We start from the raw sequence: 18,410 nt of genomic DNA on the forward strand, positions 1-18,410 counted from the left end.
AGTATTTGAGCCGGGGGCTGGCATTTAGCCACATGGTGAGAGGGAAGATCTAGCTGCCAATCTGACTGGCTCAGTGGGATCAGTACTGTGGTAATTTTTCCATAATCTTGTGTAAATCAAAGGGGTCTTTCTCTTTTTTTGCAGGTAGAGGAGAGTTAGGAGAAAGAGAAAGATATTTGGATAGCAGGAAATTTCAAATACTCCCTAAGCAGAAAACAACTAAGTTGAATTTCATAGGTTTCAGTTGAAATGCCTGCCAGGAGATATCCACCCCCCCGCCAGACTTTTAAGGCCCTTGAACTCCAAGTAGAGAGGGTTGGACCTTTGGCATTTTTATAGACCATTAGCGACATGAGACAATCCCAATAATTCCTGGAGGTAAATCTCACCCTCTCATAACCCAAATCAACTTCACCCAGCAGCATGGATACTCTAAACTCTTCTTCACCCCAGCACTTTATTGTTTCCCTAGCAACCTGACAGCTTGTGGAGCAGGACGGGGAGGCCACAGCAAACAAAGTGAATTACAGCACCAGTGTGTGGCTGGCAGAACGGCACAGAAGGTGGAGGGACTTGATCTCGCAAGCCAATGATAGCATCTACGCTTGAGACACCTCAAAGCCCAACCCTTTGAGTGGGTTTGCAGGAACGAAAGAAGGCAGCCAAGGAGAGGGAGAAAGATCTCAAATTCCCCTTCCTCTGAGAAGGGGTCTTGATCATTTATGGGATTTTAGGGAGAGCATGGGTGAATGGGATTGGAAGCTAGGAAGGATGATGAAAGGTCAAGGAATTGTTGATCTACGCAGGCGCAGTGCATCGTCATGCTTTTTCATTCGTCCCCTATTCAGAGATGGTGTATTGACACGATCAGAGGGCGGAGATTTCCGTCTCTTCCACGTGAAAAGGTCACCTGTGGACATTTGCGCAGGCCCAGTAAGAAGTTCTTGACAACTGAAGCAACTATCATGTGACTTGTACCTCAGGGAGCTTTCCTCATAGAAGCAGTCCTCCATCCTTACGATGTGTTCCGTGGGCTGCCTGCTGTTTGGAAGCAGGCAGTTAGAAAGTTCATTGTTTGAAAAAATGGGCCTTAGGTGATGGTTTACTTCCCTTAAGCTACCCTAAACATAAGGCAACAATAAGTTAGTTTTGTTTTAAATAGATTTAAAGTAAAACTTTAATTGTAAAGCACTGGTTTCGATCTTACACGGGTTCTTTTTTCTACTTCTCTCTCTCTCTCTCTCTCTCTCTCTTTTTTTTTTTTTTTTTTTTTTTGTATTTCTCATCTCTTTCCCTCCTAATAGGCTTGGCTGTGTTCATGCTTATATGTGTGCCGGGCAGACAGCTGAAGGTTGGTCAGTTCCAATTTTTGGAAAGATGGCTCAGGGGTGCCTGGGTGGCACAGTGGGTAAAACCTAGGACTCTTGATTTCGTCTCAGGTCTTGATCTCAGAATCATGGGATGGGCCACGAGCTCAATGGGGAGTCTGCTTGAGATTCCCTCTCCCTCTGCCCTCAAATAAATAACTAAAAATATTTAAAAAAAAAAAAACAAAAACATAACTTGCAGAGAAGCAAATGGTGAAGAGTCACTTTCCCTAAATCATGAGGTTTGATCATTTTTAAATACTTAGCATTTTTGTTCTGTCATTATTTGTTTCCAGTATTCCACTGATCCCTGTAATACCACTGGTAGCAGGCAACACACATAGGAGCACTGTACAGATGTTTTAAAAGGTGAATCTTAATCTATGATAGTGTTGGAGCATCTGGTCTTGCTTTCTACAGTTTCCTCCTTCCACTCCCCCTGTCATACTTTACTTCCGGGACAAGGTCCTTCTTTTCTTGTTATTTCCCCATCAGGAGTGAATAAATTCTAGACACACTCCCCTGCAGTGCCAAGCAGTAATTTTCAACAGTGATGCAAAAATAATTTTCCCTCATTGTTCGATGTTTACTGTGCATGGACTGTGTGATCTAAGCCTTCAAAAAAGAGAACAAACAGATGAAAACCTTTGCATACTTTCTTGCTGGAGGAGAAGTGATCACTATTGCACATGATACATTATGAAAGTGACATACTATGTTAGAGGGTCCTAAGTGCTGTGAACAAAATAACGAGGTAAGGGCGAGGTAAAGTGAGGCATGGCGCCTTCATTTTAAAATTGGTTTGCAGGGCGTGCCACTGAGAAGGTGACCATTGACCAAAAGGCTGAGGAAAATGAGGGGCAAAGTCGTTTTGAAATCCAGGCAAAGACCTTCTGAACAGAGGTCAGTTTTGGCAAAGGCCCTTGGTTGGGGCCGCACGGCTGGTGTGTTTGAAGAATAGGAGCGGGGAGCTGGGGCTCAGGCTGGACCACAGACCGCACTGGAAGAAAGGTCGGAGGTCAGGGCTCAGACCAGGCAGTGGGGCAGGGCTTGTGGGGTGGGATAAGTACATTGACTCTGAGGCAAATGGAACTATTTAGGGGTGCCTGGGTGGCTCATTCATTAGGTGTCTGCCTTTGGCTTAGGTCATGATCCCAGAGTCCTGGGATCGAGCCTCGCATTGGGCTCTCTGCTCGGCAAGAAGCCTGCTTCTCCCTCTCCCAGGCCCCTGTTTGTGTTCCTTCTCTCACTGTGTCTTGCTCTGTCAAATAAATAAATAAAATCTTTAAAAAAAGGAACTGTTTAGAGTACTTAGGCAGAGAAGGAACCGGCATCTCTTTTTTTCTTCTTTCTTCCTTCCTTCCTCCCCCTCTCTCCCTCCCTCCTTCCCTCCCTTCCTTCCTTCCTTCCTTCCTTCCTTCCTTCCTTCCTTCTCTTTAAATCTCCTAAAAACAACAGGAAGACCACTTAGGAGAGCGCTAGGAGAAGCCAGGCCAGGCATGAGGCTTCTCAGACCTGGGTGGTCATGGTGGAGGGGGTCAGTGGTCAGATTCTGGATGTGTTATTGCTAATAGATAGAATATATACCAAACTGTTAATAATAGTTTTCTGGAGGGCTGGGAAAGGAGGTGGGGGTGAAGAGTTTTGGCCTCACAGTTGTACATTTCAGTGTTGCTTGGCCTGTTGCAAATCACACTGCTGCTTTTTGTGGTATGAAATAAAAAATCAGTAACTTCTTTGTAAAAAGATTGATCTCTGATGCCCCTTTGATGTGCCCTCACCTTGTGTTTAAATATCGGTGGGGTTCACGGAGCAGTTTGTCCCTGGCTCATTCCGCAGTCCCCAAAGAGGGCTTTGGCTGTCCAAATTGGTTTTTTTCACAGTCTGCTGGAGTGCTTGGCATGGCAGGGACAGATGTTTACCCTTTGGCCTCACAGATACTAAACACAAAGAGAGAGAAGAGATCATCTCTGAACGCTTTTGCTGTCTATGGCAGCGTGGGGTCTATGAAGGAACGCCCCAAGCAATTTGGGTGCTTTGTGGCTGTAACAACTCAGCTTTTTCTGAATATCTGGGGTCATTAACACAGGGGAAAAAACGAAGCTTGATACGTTCAGCCTCTCCATCGAGAGATTGGGGATGGTGGTGGAAGGAAGATGGCTTACCAGGGTTTCCCCTTGAAATTTCTTTCTTACTTTTGCATTCCTCTATCTTTTTTTTTGCAAGTCTGATGAAATCAAGATGACAATCGGAGGAGACAGCTTAGCTTTGTCCTGGGAACTCCTTCCAGAAACATTCCTGCCTGGTTCACAGAATGATCATCACCGTGAAAGGAAGGAATGCTTTCTAAAGTGCAAGGACTTACGAAGCCTTTTTTTATCCTAGTCCGTGGGTTGGGGCACAGTGTCGTCCACATTCTGCATAAAACTATGTCCAGTGTGCTTCAAAATATTTGTCACCCACACAGTGAAACCCACAACTCCTCACTGCACGGCCTTGGGGAGGAGAACAGGGCTGTGTCTGCTGAGGACTTGCCTTCACCTGTGACTCCCAACAGTACATCTGGAGAGTGAAGGTCATTGTCTTCTAGGCCCAGAGCTTGGCTTTCTGCCTTTTTGCATAGGATTTTGCTGTGTTCTGCTTACTCTGCTAAAGGGAAACTTGAGTGAAGCACATGGTCCACTTGCCCATGAACCCGAGGTTCTTTAGGGCATGGAGGGTAGGGCACGTCGTGGCTAGGGGACCATTCTGAACACTCTGGTCAGGTGTGGTCTGGTCTCCATCATATTTGCCTAAACCTTCCAGCTGGCACTGTGTTGATGTCATTGTTCAGTCTCTGCCCAGGACTTGCATACAACATCCCGTTTGGCCTGCTGGTATGCGTCTCACCTTTTGAAGAAAAGACATATGGGCAACTGGGTGGATGGAACTAGAGGGTATTATGTTAAGCAAAATAAGTCAATCAGAGACAGATAATTATCATATGATCTCACTGATATGAGGAATTTGAGAAACAGGATGGAGGATCACAGGGGAAGGGAGAGAAAAATGAAATGAGATAAACCATAAGAGACTCTTAATCTCAGGAAACAAACTGAGGGTTGGGGGGGAGGGATGGGGTGGCTGGGTGATGGACATTGGGGAGGGTATGTGCTATGGTGAGTGCTGTGAATTGTGTAAGACTGATGAATCACAGACCTGTACCCCTGAAACAAATAATATATTGTATGTTAATAAAAAAAAATAAAAAATAAAAGATATGGACAAATTACCCATTATCACTCCCAGCATTAGGTTATTGTCCAACTCATTACTCCTTTTTTTACAATAGTAATAAGGATAGAATTAAGTGATGACATTTATAATCATTTCTGAAAACCATACAAAGTAATTTACATGGGAGAAGATTATTTCTCCAATTTTAGAGACCATGAAAAATCTGAAATAAAAATTCTGAAAATAGTCTCTCTTACCTGAAACTTTTGTAAATTTCTACCAAATGAAAGTCATACGTTAAGTTTTTAAGTGCATGGGCTCTGAAGTCTGGCAATGCCCTTGGGTGACCTTGGAGGAATTGCTTCAGGGCTGTTTTGTCATCTGAAAGCAGAGTATGATAACAATAGGTAACTCACAAGGCCGTTGAGAGGCTTTAACAACAATCCTCATTTCCTGAGTAGGTCCTGCTTACTGAACACTTTTGGACACTCCAAGAGGCTTACCCATAGAAGTCAATTAAGTCACGCGTGTAGAGTTCTTAAGACTGTCCCTGGTCACAGCAAGGCCCAATCAAGTCCATCTAGCATTTTGTGTCCCCACAGAGGGTGTAAAGTGACATCAGCATAACTTTGAAGCAAAATAAATAATTTCACAGGAGGGAGGATATTTCAATATGAAGCCAACTCCGTGAATAATACTTAGGACGGGAGTTCATTTGAATTTGTTAACAGGCTTCTGCTAAATGAAAACAGCTGGAGAGTTATCACTTAAGGTTATAATTAAAGGGTGAATTAAAAACAGTGCCTGCAGGTTAGGTAGTGCAGAGAGGCCTCGCACAGTCCCAGGCATACTCACTTTTGCTTCCCATCTTCTCAAGGGGACTTGAGAGCGCGGTGGCTTGTGGTGCTGGGAAAGCATTGGATGGGGTGGAGAGCGGTGTGATGGGGGGGCGGGAGGTGTTGGAGGCCAGCGTGTCCTGCAGGTTGGATGAAAAGCAAAACAATGAAGGGGCATTAAAATCACTTAGAACAGTAATTTTTAAACTTTTAAGTTTCGGGACCCGTATACACTCTAAAGAAATTACTGAGAATCTACAAGAGCTTTTGTTTACGTGGGCTGTCTGATTCATATAGCCTTTATTGGCTATTAAAGCTAGAAACACTTAAACATACATATGTATTAATTCATGTATGTATTAAAAATTTATTTCTTGATAACATAACATCTTTTCTAATGAAAGATACCTAGATTTTAAAAAAATTATGAAGAAGAATGCTATTGTTTTACATTTCTGCAGATGTTTGGTGTTTTAGTAAATGGCTAAATTTCTTCATTCTTTCTGTTGTGATGTATCATTTTGGTTGAGAATCTCACTTGTCACACTTGTATTAGTTGGAAAAGGGGAGTATCTTCATAGCCTTTCAGGAAATTGTGGCTATTCTTCTTTAATAATATACTAAAATTTGACAGGTGTTTGATTCTTTTTTTTTTTTAAGATTTATTTATTTATTTATTTGACAGACAGAGATCACAAGTAGGCAGAGAGGCAGGCAGAGAGAGAGGGGGAAGCATACACCCTGCTGAGCAGAGAGCCTGATGCGGGGCTGGATCCTAGGACACTGAGACCATGACTTGAGCCAAAGGCAGAGGCTTAAACCACTGAGCCACCCAGGTGCCCCAACATGTGTTTGATTCTTAAAGAAGAGATATAATGTGAACTTTCAAACTGTTATCAGTAAGCTTTTCATACTCTGTACATATGTGTGAAATGTGAGTGGAAAGAGAAAAGGATGTCTTCTTCTCTTTCTTCCCGTCTCTCTGGTTCCTCTTCTTCCTTTTCCTCTTCTTCCTCTCCTCTCCTTAAAGTAGTTTTGACCTCAAAGACATTCTGAAAAAGTCTTAAGACTCCCTAGGAATTCCTAGAACACACTATGAGAACCATTGTCCTATGTAAATAATCTCTTCCACCCCACCCCCCCAACTCTTTTTTTTTTTTAATTTAAATTCAAGTTAGTTAACATATAGTGTATTATTAGTTTCAGGGGTAGATTTTGGTGATTCATCAGTTGCATACAACACCCAGTGCTCATGACATCAAGTGGCCTCCTTAATGCCCCTCACCCAGTTAACCCCCTGCCACTTCCCTTACCCTCCTTTCTTTCCCCCTCAGCTGTGTGGTTGTGGAGAATAAAGACTTCCTCAGGTTATCTCAGAAAAGGCAGCTTTAGTTTATAGCTACAAGTGGCCTGACCTTGACCTGAGTAACTCTCCCTGGCTCAATTTCATGGGCTACATCTCTTCTTTCCCATGATACCTACACATCACCATTCTTTTTCCTCCTTACTCACACTTCTGCTCCCTCAGTTTCAAACTCACTCATGCCTTCTCTATCCTCCCTCTCAAACTCAAGACATTTTAGCTTAAGCTCCTGTGGGTAACTGCACATTCTTTCGATGTTTTCAAACTCACGTGTGTAAGAGAAGAGCCCTACTTGGTCATAGTTTTGTGCCAGTCATGGCATATTCACTGGAGACAATATAGGTCTGCTGCCCTTGGTCCAGGTGGCCCCCTGAGACGATCAGCTGGGAGTCGTGGACTGGGTTACTTGGTGCAGAGGGTACTTTTGTGTTCTTTCTAAGGTGGCTGAGAGTTTACCGTACTTTGATTAAACTTGTACTTTCTTTTGAAACTTCTACATATTTGCAGTATTCTTCAGGGGCTTTACCCCTAAGACCCTAATCTACTATGAAGTGTGATGTAGCCATGAAACAAGTAGGCTGAAGAGACACGTGCTTGAATAGGATAAGATTTGAATCTTATCTTGGTCACTGGCTCCCTGTGTGACCTTGAATAAATTATTTAACTTGAGCTCAATGGGAAACATTATTTTAAGAGGGAAATGATATTTTAAATGACTTCTTTTTATTACTCTATTTATGTCAAGCTCTAGGGTGATTCATGTGCCTATGCAACCATAAAATGTCTAGGAATGTCATTTAGTGATTGTGATGTCACCACACTGCTGAGGTTTGAGTAATGACCTCTTCCATCCATTGTCAACATCATTTTATGGATTCTCAACTCTCCTTGGATGCAATCTTTGATCTAGAACTAGAAAGTCATTATATCGTGAACTCAAATGAGAGCCTCAAGTTGAATATATATATATTTTTTGTATTCCAGTTTAGTAACAGATATGAAGGGGAAACTGGTGAGCACAAGATAGGTAATAGGTCTCTTAATTTTCCTAGATCATATTGCATTTAGAGACTTTTCTAAAATTCTAGATGCTATATGTTTCAGAGGCACATTGACAAACTAAAATGTATTCAGAGGAGAGTGAGGGTTCTGGAAATAATCATGTATGAAGAATATTTGTTGGAACTGGAGCTGTTCTGCTAAAAAAATAAAATAGGCTTTTGGGAGATGAGAACTATTCTAGAATACTGAGATTGGCTGAGTATTCAGGGTTGACTTTGGGATGGGAGTATCATTAGCTTCCCCATAATCTCCCCTACAATCTCCCTTTTCCTTGGATGTTATAGTAGAAATGAAAGGTTTTCATTTTATTATATGTATAAATGTCAAGTAAGTTTGAGTGTTATCTTGCAATATCTCCTGATTCTAGCTACTTCCTATGATAATAGTCGCTTCCATGGCAGAGCAATCCCTCCCACCTCAAGCTTTCAGAAATAGTTTTATTTGACTAATGAGGTTCATCCTTTCTGGATTCAGAATGAAGGTCAAAATGCCCTCCAAAATGACTCCATGCCAGAGAAACCCACAAATCTGCTTTCTTGTCATCTCCATACCCTCAACATTCTTGGGCTTCTTGACTTGCTTCTTCTATCAGAGACCATGCCTCAGTCATCCGGGCTCCAAACCACAGTCACCTTTAACTCATTTTCTCCTTCATCTCTGAGATTTCATGAAGCTCCAAGTTCTGAGATGCAACCAGATTTTGTCCATCACACAGTGGCCTGGTCCAACCCAGGGACATTGACCGGAAACCCATGGCAATGGTGTGTGTATTATCAGAGTCACCTCTTAAGTGCCAGTCAGAGCTTCTGCACATGGGAGTGGGGCTGGGGAAAAAGTGGGAAGCAACTCCTTCTTTCTGATTCTGCATCAGAATATCCAACCCTGTTATATATGAAATCTTCATTCTGCAAAGGGTCTGGAAGATGTTTAAGGGAAGTCAAAATCATAAAGCCATGAGGGTGTCTCACAGTTTGAGTGTAGGTCCTAAGAGGCATCAAATCATCCCTAGAGTCCTTCCTAGCCTGAGAGATGTGACTGTGTGTCTTGTGAAGCCATGACATGAAGAAAAACTACAGATCTGACAGGAAATTCCTGTAGATGGGAATTCAGCATGGGGCAGAACATCTTGTTTTGCTATTCTCAGCCTCCTGGGTCTTCAGGGCTCAGGGCTCAAATGTTGGAGGTTAAGAAACGCAGAGGAATGTTATGACATGTGTCTGCAGGTCATTTCTTCAGATCAAGGTTTAAACAATCAGTTTCTAACATCTATATTGTGAAAAATTTTCCTAGACGAATCCTGTGGGTTGAGAGAGTATCCGGAGGTCAACATTTACTTCATTCCTCTCTTTAAAGGATGAGCTACAGTGCATTTAAAACAGTAGGGATCTGGCCTCAGGGACATCTGGCCTCAAGGTCTCTCCCCTCCCCATTACAGATGGTCTATCTTGAACATCCTAGCCAAGAAGTCTTCTCAAGAGACCCGGTGAACTTGGAGCCAGCCGTCAGACCTCTTTACAGGCCTGCATAGAGTTCCCAGCCCGTAGGAAGCCTGGCAGGAAACTCTGGGAGCTGGGGACACATGTGACCCCCTGTTCTCTCAGCTTGTGTTTCTAGGACGTAAGGTCAAAGTTGTGGAGTCTAGGGAAATCTGGGTAATGTTATGAAACACAAGCTGTAGCCTGTCCTCCTCATCCTGCCTCAGATTATCTGCTTCTGATAACCGTGTTGTGGGAATCTCTCCCAAACCAATGTGGGGAATCTTCAGGAAAGCTCTTTCACTCAACCTCACTCCAGTGTGGACAGTGTGCTTTTCAGGGATTGTCCGGAAGAGCCGGTGAACTCCAAGGACCCCTTGGCTCTGGGGAGTCTTTTTGGAGCAGAGGCTAGTCACATCTGAAGGTTTAGAAGATCCTTTAGGGAATATTCAGTTGGTCACATCGTCTTGGAGGTCTTTCCCATAGCTTCTGGACACAGGACTAGTTGCTCACTGGTGGGAAATTCTTAGTGGGACTAGAAATGAAGTTTTGCCTCTGTTATGCTGCTGGAGTCTTCTTTCTATCCAAGATTATAGGCTCTGGCTTTTATGAGATTTTTTTGCTTCCTTGTTTGGCTTTTTGGGTTTTGTTTTTGTTTTTTGCCATTTCTACTGTTTAATTAGAAATTCTTTTTAAACATTTATTAATAGTGTTATTTAATTTCTTTTTTTAGTGTTATTTAATTTCTAATAGAGACAGATATTATTGGTGCCTCCTTCATATTTCTATGGATGCCAGTCCAACTTTTTTTAGCAGCTTTATTGAAATATAATTGACATTTTACCAACTGTGTATATTTGATGTATCCAGTTTTATGGATTTCAACATAAACACACATCTATGAAACCATCACCACAATCAAGATAAAAAGCATTTCTATCACCTTCAAATTTTTTTTTCTGTAAGGGCTCTGGTGGAGGAGAACTTTTATAGCAACAACAACAACACTACTACTTATTGTGTACTTGCCCACATCCAGTGAGTGTTATATCTATTATTCGTCTCATTTTCCTGATAACAAAAACTGAGACTTAGGCAGGGCAAGAGATCTTTCTAGAGCCACACAGCCACAATATAACAAAGGGAAGATGACCTGGGTTCAGATCATCTTCCCTTTAATAATTACTCTACGTAAAATTGTCCTGTTCTCCTGACCTTGCCTTTGATACTGAGCTATGAACACTCCAACTATGATGAATTCTCCTACACAAGCTCCTGAACATTTTAAGAGGGAGAAGAGTATAATTTTTTCTTAAGTAACTCTTTTATATCCTTCACCTCATAATCTGTTGAAGAAAAGGGAAGAAATTTACCAAATTACAAGGAAGAAAGAAAGAAAAGAAAAGAGAGAAAGAGAAAGAAAGAAAGAGAAGAAAAGAAAAGAAAAGAAAAGAAAAGAAAGGAAAGAAAAGAAAAGAAAAAAGAAAAAAGAAAGAGAGGGAGGGAGTCAACACCATACTACTAATATTTTGAGACTTTTTTTGGAGTATTTACCAAAGACATAAGGTTTGAAGCATACTCAAGTAGAAATGTCAAAACTTGAAACTTGACTTGAAACTCAAGTAGTTTCTCTAACCTGGCTGAGCATGTATAGCTTGTTTAGAAATTCCAGTGGGGGTGAAGGTCAATAGGTTATAGGACTAAGGTTGGAACATGTGTGTGAAATAGAAAGAAAATGAGGTCTTGGAATTTGGAATTCTGCAAGCTGGTCTCATCTGGCTCAGGACTGTGGGCAGTTGAAGGTGCTGAAAACACAAGTGTCGTTCTGGAATGCAGGCAGAGTCCAGAGCTGGAGGGTACAGCAGTCTTGGAGTCTCTGCCTAGGATCTTCTCGGTCTCACAGTTCTGATCAAGTCACCTAGGCAAAACCAGTGGATACCGATCATGCTTCCATCAGTGACAGATAGAATCATAATTTAGAAAGTTTGAAAGAGTACAGTTAGAAGGAGAAGAGGACAGAACATCTTAACCTACTTGATGATAAGTCTTTAGTATCTAGTCCTTTAGCAATTGTCATTAACAGTATGGTGTGGGGCAGTGGAGGGATAGGAACTAGGAGGACTGGCTGTTGTTTTCTTACATATTTTCCTCAATGTCTCTTCTTTTACATCCTGGTGTAGATCTTTTTAGATAGACAATTTTGGCATCTGATTATCTTCTACGATTTGTGTTAAGAAATTTCCTATGAAAGATAGAAGAGTCAGTTTCTCAAATTTTCTGCAAATAGAATTTCAATTACACCTAAAAAAACAATTTTTGAGAGGTCCTTTGTTTCTACCACTATGATAGAAAGTTGTGCATGATTCTAAGAAAGCATACAACTTTGTTTTGACTTCTGAAGGTATATTAAGGATGCAAAAAATAGAAACATAGAACAAATAATAAGGGAAGATGTTATAGGTCTCAAAATTGTAAAGAATGATTGTGTTGGAGATAAGAGACATCTATTCCTCAGGATATTCCATTTCATGGTCCCATGATGCATGGATTTCAAACTGTAGGTCTCAACTTTTTAGTGGGTTGCAAAATTTAATTAAGTTGATTACGTCCACCATTTTAAAAATGCAGCAGAAAATATCAAAGTGTCAGTTCAGAAGGTTGAGTATTACTTTATGGACTCCCCCCCCCCAGTTATAAACATACAAATACATGCACAAGTGTATGTCATGGGTTTCTCTATAAAATGTATTTCTTCACATAGATTTAACCAAACAAGTTTCAAATGTGCTCCATGAGCCAAAGTAATCCCCAAACTAGATCTTTGTTGCTACCATTTATTAAATGCCTAAAAATTTCCAGGGCCACTAATAATGACGCTTAAAAAAACTTTTTAGGAAATTACAATAACAACATGCCCAGTGCATGAATCAGCCAGACCTCATAACAGCTAGCATTTCTTGAGGGCTGCTCATGCATTGAACGTTGTGCTGAATATTTTTCACACATTATCTAATCTACTTCTTGTCATAATGTTCTGAGGAGGCTACTATTATTCTTATTTTTCAGATGATAAGCTGAGGTTTCAAAAGGTAGAGTAACTTGTCCCTGGTCACTCAGCTAGAACTCAATCCCACACCTATCTGGGCTCCAGAGACAAAGCCTGTCATGACCATACTACATTATTTTCCAAGAACAAATCCCTCATGGAAAGCTTTGTGATTTGCAAAACTTCCTTTTGCTGTCTCTTTTGAAAGGTTCTTCAGTTAGCGCTAGGATCATTCAACCCCTTTTGATGGTTACAGAAAGCCGATAAGGGGTGTTTCTATGGTTGTGGGTTTGTAGGGTGAGGTGCTTTTGGGGGAAGTTGATTCCTGCTCTGACTGAACAGAACCTGTTTCCTCCTCCCACAGACTCTGTCCTGACAAGGACCACAGTCTCAGATTCTGAGGTAAGCCTGCCTAGCCCCTCTGAATGAATGAAAGTTAAGCTATATTGCTAAACTGCTCTCCCTCAGGAAGGAAACATGGAGACTCTAGGATCAAGATCTGGGTGTGGAGGGGCTGGTGCCAAGGGATGTGAAGTTGGGCAGAGTGTTGAGAGGGAGGCTGAAGAGTGGAGACACTTTAATCCCCACTGAGTCGGATAAAGATGGTGAGACCTGTGGGCGAGCAAGATGAAGAAGGACTCTCTTCCTTCTCCTCTTTGGAATCTTCAGGAACATCCTCAGCCTCATGCATTGTAGGACTGAGTATCAGTATTCTGAATATATAAAGAAACAAGTTAATACAGTGTGAACACTGATCTCCTCACCATAAGACAGTCAATACGTATTCTCTCCCTTTCTCCTTCTCCCACTTTCCTTCTCTCTTCCCTCCCTTACTCCCTCCTTTCTCTCTCCCCCCCAGCCTTCTTCCTTCTTTCCCCGTCCTCGCTCTCTCCACCTCCCTCCTCTTTCTCTCACCTACTCACAATACATTGTATATCTATTTATGGAAACATTCCCCTTACATAGATATATAATATATGACAAAACATACCAAAGTCTGAACAGTTTTTAGCTCTTCTTAGTAGGATTGCCAATCATTTTTATTTTTTATTGTTTTTTTTTCTTATTTTCTAAACTTTGTATAAGGAATACATCTAAGATTCATCTCCAGAAGAAGTGAAATCAAATAGCTCTTTATCAGTCATTTTCCTCTTAGAGTTTTAGAGGGAGAAGGAGGGGAGAAAGACTCATGAGGACAGGGAGTATTTGAGAGCTAACTGGGGGGTGTTAGCTGGGAAACAGGGGCTCCAAAATCTTCCCATAGTCCACTGTCACTGAGGGATGATTGGTTAAGGGCATTAGAAAAGCATAAATATAGCATTGCATTTCCTTCCCCAAATCCCTCCAGGGAAAGGACAGGGAGTGGGAGTGCAAGTGGTGGGGTGATGAGGCAGTTTCCCACGTTCTGTGTTCAGAAGGAGAAAAGAGGTTGCTTTAAATATTAGAAGGTGGGGAAATGGATATTGAACGCGAGCTGTTTCTGCACTTTTGCTTTACCTTATTTTAAAATACTATCATCATATGTATGTGTGCCCCTCACCCCACCGCCTGTGCTGATTTCAGAGGGTCTGATTCTCTAAATCTCAAACTGACCTTTTATAGAGAGCTTGTTTCATGTATGGGATTGTGTTTTTGGTTTGCAGGTGTTACTTTTGAGGAAGGGTGAAGATGTTAAATGCAGAGAAATGAGGAGTAAAGGAGAGGACAGAAAGAGGGTCTGGGGTCCTTCATCCAGTTCAAGGAACATTTAGAAGTGCTCACTCGAGACAAGCTGCTCTTCAGGGTGACTGCAAATCAAAGAAGGCTGACACCCTACCTGCCAGGAGCACAGCCCACCACAGCGGGTAGCACCCCAGCAACACATTAGAACCACCTGGGGCCTTTTGAAAAACACTGATATCAGAGCTGTACCCCAGACACCTTGATCAGATTCTCTGGGGTAGAGTTTGAGTGTCTGTATTCTTTTAGTAAGTTTTTATTTTTAATTCGAATATAGTTAACAGACAGTGTGATATTTGTTTCAGTGGACAATATAGTGATTCAACACTTCCATACAACACCCAGTGCTCATCACAAGTGCTCTCCTTCATCCCCATCATCTGTTTCCCCCATTTCTTCCATCCCCCCATCCACCTTCCCTCTGATAACCATCAGTTTATTTTCTGTAGTTTAAAAGTCTGTTTCTTGGTTTCTCTCTCTCTCTCATTTCCCTTTGCTTATTTATTTTGTTTCTTAAATTCCACATGTAGGTGAAATCATAGGGTTTTATCTTTCTGACTGACCAGTATTTTTTTTTTAAGGAGTTTATTTGACAGAGAAAGAAAGAGAGGAGCACACAAGGAAGGGGAGGGGGAGAGGGAGAAGGAGACTCCCTGCTGAGCAGGGAGTCCTATGTGGGGCTTGATCCTAGGACCCTGGGATCATGACCTGAGCTGAAGGCAGACGCATAACAACTAAGCCACCCAGGGACCTCTGACAGACCAGTATTTTTAAAAATCATTCGAAGTGACTGCAGTATGCAGCAAAGATTGAGAACAACAGTCTAAAAGCAAATGGAGAGCTAGCAGGTGGTTGCGGCTCCGTGTGCTGTGGGCTGGGAGAGGCACGTGTGAGTCCTGCTTGGTCAGGACCAAGGTGGAGGACATCGGTTTGGGCTTGGGATGAGAAGCCTCATGAAACAGTCACAGAAGAAGGAAGACTTAAGCTAAATCTGGGAGGACTAGGAGTTGACCAAATCAGACGAAAGGGGTTAGGTGCAAAAAACTCAGCCAGGGCCAAGGCCAGGAGGCCCACATTGCCACTGTATACCCTAGAGCTGTGTCAGTTGGGACAGGCAGGGTATGAATTCACTAGGGTTGCTGTAACAAAACACCGCGGATTGGGTGGCTTCAACAAACAGAGATTTATTTTTTCATGTGCAATGAACATGCAGCACAGAGCATGAAGAGGTGGTGACTTGTCCTTCTAGTGCTGCAGCCCTAAGTTGGGGCAATACAAGAAAGCCTTTCCACAGACACAGGGAGCCTTGCTAAGACTTGGGGGCCAACTGGTATGCCAGCTGGGAATGGGAAAGGGCAATTGGATCAAAAGAAACTCAGTGTAACTGGGAGGCTGGTAGTGTGTTTAGCAGAAACAGAGATGTCCATCTTTCATGGGTGAGAGGGAGTTCAGGGTAGGTTTGGTGGGAGTGAGGGGTAGAGGACCTCCAACAGAGACCTTCAGCGGACCCGCCGAGACCCAGAACTGCAGCTGGAGATAAGCTGGGGCCAGTGATCTGGAGAGAAGGCCTGCCATGGAGCGGAGTTGAAACTCTGAGCTGTTCCTGGCCCAAAGGCAATAGCAACATCAACAAAAAGGGGCAGCAGGGAGCTCCTCCATCTCCCTCCTTGTGTGCTAATCCTCTCCTGTCCTTCCCCCCACACCCCCGCCCAGAGCACAGGAGCTAGGTCTGGAGGACAAAGTTAAATGGTGTCTTGGCTTCTTCTCTAGGGCCAGCTAGGATGGCTGTGACCATTAAGGCACTGGCTCTCTCAAAGGCTGCCACGGCCTGTGGAAAGTGTTGGAAACCAGCATCTCAGGGCTGGCAGGTGGGTTGTCCTGGGAGGACTGGAAATTTGAACAGCCATCAAATGCATAGCCATGTAGTTTCCCCTAACAGATATTTCAACATTCTGCTGGGCCTCTCAGAGGAGAAAAATACGGCCTCCAGAGGTACTGGAGATTTCCATGGGTACAGAATGACTCTGAGCCTTCCTTCCTTAGGGGGTCCCTCTAAAAGTTGGCTTTCCAATGCTCCCCTCCTTTCCACAAGCAGATCCAGCCTAAAGCCTGTGCTCTGCAGTTTGGGCCACTAGGCCAGGAAAACTCCTTGGAAGATACGTGAAAACGGTACTGGATTAACAGTTAGGAGACCTGAGCACTCAGTTTCTTTCTTTCTTTTTTTTAAAGATTTTTTTTTTCTTAACTTGAGAGGGGGAAGGAGGGGCAGAGAGAGAGAGTCTTGAGCAGACTCCGGGCTGAGCACAGAGCCTGATGCGGGGCTGATCCTGAGATCAGTTGATCACAACCCCGTGATCGTGACCCTGAGATTATGACTTGAGCTGAAACCAAGAGTCGGATGCTTAACTGGCTGTGCTCCCCAGGCCCCCCATGGGTGTTCAGGTTCTAAGACACTCAGCAAACCACTTTGCAGACTCAGGGTCTGTTTCTTCATCTCCAGAATGAGAGAGGTAGACTAGAAGATCTCAAGGCTCCTTGAAACTCCAAAGTTCCATACTTTGTATGTCCTCACTGGAGCTCAGACCCAGGATCTACCTGAAATGGACAGGTCAGTCTGAAACGGATGGATTTGTGAGAATAGACAGGTGCATGGATTCTCTTTATGCTGTTTTGCCTTCTTTGGCCCCACAGGTGGTTTCCTTCCCTATTGTCCTCTGTCCCCTGATGTTTACCCAGAGAACTATAATCAACAAAAATTGCTAAATGCAATCAAGTTTTGGCTAGGTTTACTGCTGGGCAATTAAACCAAACAGTTATTCTAAGAATATATTTGTCCTTTTTCAGCCACGGGGGCACAGAGACAAACCTCTTCCATGGCAGTGGGCCCCATTTGCCAATTCACACAGGTAACAAGCAGGCTCTTTCCTTGGTCGTGGAAGTTTTCCTGCCGTGGTATGAAAGGAAGGCATTGTCAGTTTTATTATTATTTTTGAATGAAAATGTTTTGAATCATTTGTTTGATGACTCTTCCTCTAGAACTGGGTGGAGTGGTGACTAAGTTCAGGGAGGGCCTTACAGGGCAAGCCAGGCCTCCTGGTGGTTACAGGAGGACTTTTTTTCTTGAACAGCTAATACCTTACTTGACCAGTTCCAGGTGACCAAGGGACAGTCATTCCATGATCAACTGCTTAAATTTTGGTTCTTGAGATATGAACATGAAATCAGAGAATAAGAGACCCATGTTTCCTAGGGGGAAGGAAAACACTGTTGCTTCTTCATATGTAAACATACGCATTTGGTGTCTTAAGGAAGATACTGGGTAAGCATTAACCTCTGTTTTTCCACATGGTCTCCTACCAAATACTTCAGATTTCCCCATTTTATAATGAGAGGACTGTCTCAAATGTTGCTAGAGACTGGTGCTGGGCTGAGTTAGGATGTTTTGGAACACATGTACTTCCAAAGACCAGAAATAATACTATATTTTAAAAATCCTAAATTCTGCTTCTCCTATTTGTTTTTTTTTTTCTTTCTTTAGTGGAAGGGAGGGATTTTATTTTATTTTATTTTATTTTCTGTAATACTGCAACAAAAACCAAGGTATCAAAGAGATTAGGCACAGTTTTGAACCCATAGACAATATATCTTATATGGGTATAAAGTCCTAGGAGGACCATGGGGAAATGATGTTTCTAAATTTGAGGTTAGAAAGAAATTGGAGAAACCATAGTGCCCATTTCCCTCTCCTCCTGCCCCACACACTTTGTTCTTCAGGCTGGGTCCATGTAGATTTAAGAAGCTGTGCTCAGTGGAGGGACTCCAAGCCAGGCTGATTCTGGAACTCCCTTTGGAAGGACATTTCAAGCATCTTTCCTACTCATTTTCTTTCTTTCTCCATTCTGCCTCCTTTTCTTTAATTAGAGTTGCATATGTTCCAAAAAGTAACAACTGTTTGAGAAGCAAGATCTAATCATTCATCAGACTTATTTTCTAAGTTAAATAGCACCAATTTCTTAATCTTTGCTTCAAATCTTCAAAAATATTTTTAGACGTCTGATGAATTGTCGGTTTATTGCTAATTCCTAGAACTTTCTCATTTCACGTCTCTCAAATTGTGAAGATTCCTCTCCGATCAGTTCCCGCATAACTGAGAGCAGAAATACACATTTGTCTAAAAGCCCCAAGTGACCCCTCACCCTCCCAGAGAGTTCTTTTTTGGCGGCTTCAACTTAGGAGCAGCAGTCCTGACGACAGCAAGCCATATCCAGCAACGAAGGTGAGAGAAGAGCTGTGGAGAGCAAACAAGAGACCAGCCAAATGCATCAG

The 18,410-nt window shown here is 42.6% G+C and overlaps 1 long non-coding RNA gene across 2 annotated transcripts in view; it reads left to right on the top strand.

The window, feature by feature from the left end:
- The window catches only part of LOC116870381, a 39,934-nt gene that overhangs the window by 12,312 nt on the left and 9,212 nt on the right, over positions 1 to 18,410 (top strand). The window contains exons 2-3 of one of the 2 annotated variants that reach the window (XR_004383207.1): positions 12,730 to 12,767; positions 16,585 to 16,865. This is a non-coding gene — a long non-coding RNA (uncharacterized LOC116870381). Of the gene's footprint in view, positions 1 to 12,729; positions 12,768 to 16,584; positions 16,866 to 18,410 lie in introns of those variants that run through there. The other variant, XR_004383206.1, reaches the window with a different exon arrangement.

Source organism: Lontra canadensis, unplaced genomic scaffold (assembly GCF_010015895.1).
Source record: "Lontra canadensis isolate GAN:19392208 unplaced genomic scaffold, GSC_riverotter_1.0 scaffold23, whole genome shotgun sequence".
NCBI lineage: Eukaryota > Metazoa > Chordata > Mammalia > Carnivora > Mustelidae > Lontra > Lontra canadensis.